Source organism: Kryptolebias marmoratus, linkage group LG9, assembly GCF_001649575.2.
Source record: "Kryptolebias marmoratus isolate JLee-2015 linkage group LG9, ASM164957v2, whole genome shotgun sequence".
Lineage (NCBI taxonomy): Eukaryota > Metazoa > Chordata > Actinopteri > Cyprinodontiformes > Rivulidae > Kryptolebias > Kryptolebias marmoratus.
Window position 1 is genome coordinate 3,527,447 of NC_051438.1, and position 4,681 is coordinate 3,532,127.

The 4,681-nt window shown below is 38.3% G+C and overlaps 1 long non-coding RNA gene across 1 annotated transcript; it reads right to left on the reverse strand.

The window, feature by feature from the left end:
- Window positions 1–1,620: 1,620 nt before the first annotated feature.
- LOC119617303 lies at window positions 1,621–4,091 on the reverse strand. The gene is made up of 5 exons (XR_005233540.1): window positions 3,943–4,091; window positions 3,767–3,859; window positions 2,020–2,115; window positions 1,747–1,946; window positions 1,621–1,663 (listed from the first exon to the last, which is right to left on the reverse strand). It is a non-coding gene; the product is annotated as an uncharacterized LOC119617303 (long non-coding RNA).
- Between the last annotated feature and the right edge of the window lie 590 nt (window positions 4,092–4,681).

Below are 4,681 nucleotides of genomic sequence, written 5' to 3' on the forward strand. Positions count from 1 at the left end.
TATCTAAATCACCAAAACAAACTTGGAAGACATAAGAATATGCTGGTGTAGATTCTCAGTCATCCAGGCCATGGTAAATTCAAAAAAGTTAAAAAACAAAAACAACTGGACTTTTATTCTGTAGTTGAAGACGTTTCGCTTCTCATCCGTGGAGCTTTCTCAATTCAGAAATAGAGAGTGAGGAGTTGAGCTTTTAAAGCTGAGATGTGATGTGAGCTGGATTGCTTGCAAATTGTTCTCACTCTCCTAACAATGGAGGCTCATTAGGGTCATTGTTTGTCTGACTCACTGATGGGCCACTCTGGTCACTTGAGTGCAGGTGTTGATTGGAGTGAAACTGACTGGGGATCAGGCCTAAAGCTCCATTATATGTTTTTGAAAGCTGGAATCTGAGACCACCTCCTCTGTTTAATGTTGGTTTCTCCCTTTTGACATAGATGGCTTCCTTTACCCCCCTCTCACACCATCTGTCTTCTCGGTCCAAAATATGAACATTTTGGTCCTCAAAAGAGTGTCCCTTATCCTTGAGGTATAGGTGAACAGCTGAGTCCTGTCCCGAAGAGGTGGCTCTCCTGTGTTGAGCCATGCGTCTGTGAAGAGGTTGTTTGGCCTCTCCAATATAGAGGTCTGAACATTCTTCGTTCACTGAACGGCATACACAACTCCGCTCAGTTTGGGTTTGGGTGTTTTGTCCTTAGGGTGGACCAACCTCTGCCTGAGAGTCTTGTTGGGTTTGAAATGTACTGGGATGTTGTGTTTGGAGAACATCCTTCTGAGTTTCTCAGATACTCCAGCAATGTAAGGAATGACAATGTTCTTTCTTCTGTTCATCTCCTTGTTCTGTTCCGTGGTGTGTTTAGTGGATTTCCTAGCTGACTTGACAAAATACCCACATGTTTGGAGAGCTTTTTTTTTGGTTTTTAAGACATAAGAAGCAGTTACAACTTCTTGCCGGTAGAGGTCGTCTGAAGACCATGAATGCACAGCAGTATCACTAGTTCACAGATGTTCTTAAGATGTTCATACTCTCATACATGGTCAATAAATTAATTTTTATAATTTATATTTTAATGAGAGCTTTGTCGTGACGGGTGTAAATAAAAATAAGGAGATGGCAGGTGAAAATCTTTATTACATGCATGCTATCATACCAGTGCCATGATAAACACTGCTTCATCCTTTAGCAGTCTCATCTTCAGCTGCAGCAAACATCCTATTGTGTCACAGCAGTTCCATCTAGTGGCTAAATGTAATAACAGCAATATAACAGTACAGCCATTGTCTGCATAAATGTCAGAACACAACAAAGTTCGTAAATAAAAACATTATATATGTAGTGATAACATAAAACAAGTGTACTTTGCTCTTGTTTTAGCTCTCATTCTTAGGGGTATCAGTTCTAAATAATAGATTAATGATAGACTGAACTGCATCTTGTAGAAAATCATAAATATTAAGATGACTTTTATTTATTCACTCTTAATTTTTAATCAGATCTTAGCATTTGAAGGCTGAATCTGTTCATTGCAGGGAGCTTTCATACCTATTATATCACGTTCACGGAAATGTCAAAGACAAGCAACCCAGTAACAGAGAGACTCAGGAGACAAGGTAAAAGGTAAGTGACTTTATTTACAGTGCGGACCGGATTGTAAGACAGGATCTGAAAGGGAGGAATAGTGATGAGTGTTATGTTTATCAGCGGGAGTTTCTTGGAGGCAAGGGTATACAGGTAAGTAGTCTTACGGGCTGGAGAGGTTGTTGGGGCTCGGATGTGAGCTTCCGGATTCCAGTGGTGAGCATTTACAGGTGGATGGTGCTCAGGTAAGTGAACTTCCAGATTGGTCGTAGGCAGACAGACTTCGGCTTGGATCATCAACAGGTAAGTGGCTCACAGGTAGGCGTCCTTAAACAGATTGTAGCAACCGCTTACGGGTTCAGGAACTCTGGACCAACACAGGAACAAACACAGATTAAACAAACAGTAAACAGGTACTGTGAAAGGCTGAGACGGATTACCAGTGGTAAACGCTTCAGCGTCAATCTGTTCCTCCATACTGCCTTAAGAACCCAAGAGTAGATGAACTTGAACCGCTGCAGCTGCGAGTGATTGGTCTGCCAAACAATCAGGGAAACAGGAGGGGCAAACACAGGAGGCCAAATGACAGAATGCCACATATTATCATTAAAGAGAACAAATTAGCCTTTAAAATATTTTAATACAAAATCAAAATGACTCAGAATAAAATTAACAAACAAACAAAAACTCAACACAAAAGTAAAATTAAATCAACACAACAAAATAAAATTATCTCTGAGATACTAACACACTTCTTTATGTAAAGAATGCTCAAATCCTAGAACTAAAGAAGCAGAACAAAGTATAAAAATACAAAAATAAATTATGAGAGCATGTAAGAAAGTTTATACAAAAATATTACAGAATAAAAAACACAATATCAATGTTAAATGTAAAATGTTGAATAATGTAATTAGAAACAGTTCAATAAAAACTATTTATCCAGACAATTTTGACAATGGTAATAGGACTGCAAATAATTTGAAAAATGAGAGTAATAGGTTTAAGCTTTCCTTTTTTGTGTAAAAGTGGGACCAACATTAGAAGATGAAATAAACTATTTGTATAAAAAGGGGGTCATTCTTAAAAATGATATGTCAAATCCAAATTTGGTTTATCTTAAACTAGTAACAGCCAAAGAAATTCTAGAAAATGTAAAAACAAGACATCTATAGACTTGAATGATGTTAACATGACACGATTCATAAAAAGGTCTTGACCTACATTTGTAATAGACAAACAGGATCATTTCCACATCAAATGAAAACTGATAGCTGTTCCAATATTTAAAACTGGGGACCATTTCACTAATTACAGGGCTGTATCATTACTCTGCCAGTTCTCTAAAATTCTGGAAAAAATGTTCATTCAAAGGCCTAATTCGAAAAACAGAAAATATTGACAGACTGGCAATGTGGTTTCAGAGAAAAACAGATCCACATCAATGACATTAATGCCGCTAACTGGTGAGATTACCAATGGCACTGACAAGAAAAAGTTTGCAGTTGGAGTACTTATTGACTTAAAAAAAAACATTTGATTAATCAGTTTTAAAAAAAGATACGAACTACAGGGTGGGCCATTTACATGGATACACCTTAATAAAATGGGAATGGCTGGTGATAATAACTTCCTGTATGTGGCACATTAGTATATGGGAGGGGGAAACATTTCAAGATGGATGGTGACCATGGCGGCCACTTTGAAGTCAGTCATTTTGGATCCAACTTTTGTTTTTTCAATGGGAAGAGGGTCATGTGACGCATCAAACTTATTGGAAATTTCACAAGAAAAACAATGTTGTGCTTGGTTTTAACGTAACTTTATTCTTTCACGAGTTATTTACAAGTTTCTCACCACTTATAAAATGTGTTTTAAGTGCTGCCCATTGTGTTGGATTGTCAATGCAACCCTCTTCTCCCACTTCCACTTCCTGGAAAGTGGATTGGTCATCGTGGGCCAGTTGAATGGCCCCCAAGGTCTTCCGATCTGACCCCCTTAGACTTTTATCTTTGGGGTCATCTGAAGGCAATTGTCTATGCTGTGAAGAAACGAGATGTGCAGCACCTGAAACTACGGATACTGGAAGCCTGTGCAAGCATTTCTTCTGCAGTGTTGCTATCAGTGTGTGAAGAGTCGGAGAAGAGGGTTGCATTGACAATTTTTCTATTCTATTTTTTTTCTTACCTGTGTCCTTAGAACCTCCTCATGTATTTTCCCCAGCTCCTCCGCAAACTGCTCCATGGTTTACACCCTATCAACTCCTCATCATCCTACCTCCTACAAATAAACAGAAGAAGTCAACTCTGCCTCTGAGCCGCAGCCTGCCCACTCTCCTCTACAACCTGCAGACCAAGGCTTACCTCAGAACCTTCACAGATCCTCTCCAGCACTCTCTGAATCCTGACCTCCTGCAAACAAACAAACCCAGTAGAAAAGTCAACTTGTTCCTGAATCTAACCACAACAAACACACCTTACCTGATAAACTCTAACCTGTTTATCCAGCTCCAGTGGCGTCACTAGGCCTGTTTTAGGGGGGCTGAAGCCCACCTAAAATATTTTCAAGCCCCCCTAAATAATTTTGGTGTCAAAAAAAAATTATTTATTTTTTATTTTATTTTTTTTTTACAAAAATTCAATATAATGTGGCCAGAATATGAGTTTTAAAAAATAATCATATATTATTTAATTATTAACTCAAATATATGATCATAAATCTGTCAGTTTCCTTTTTCTTCACAGTGTAAGGTAGAGATCCTCTTTGGTGCGTCGTTATCAAATCCATTACACTTGTTCATATAGAGTACTCCCTCACCGCATGAAATCCAGTCCATGTTTTCTCTACAAACTTTGCTATCTGATCCATTCCACTTGTTCATATAACATACTCGCACACTACATGGATTCCAGTCCACGTTTTCTCTGAAACCGTGATACCAGAGTGCTAGCAAGTTTACAAGCAGAGCCAGCTAAGAGCAGCATGAACATTCAGTGAACAGACCAGGAGAATGTTCAGTAAAAAATGGACATACAAAAGTTTTTCAATAAAGTAAGTATTAATCATCACTGCTTTTGTAAAATATATAAAGAGTAGGTGCAT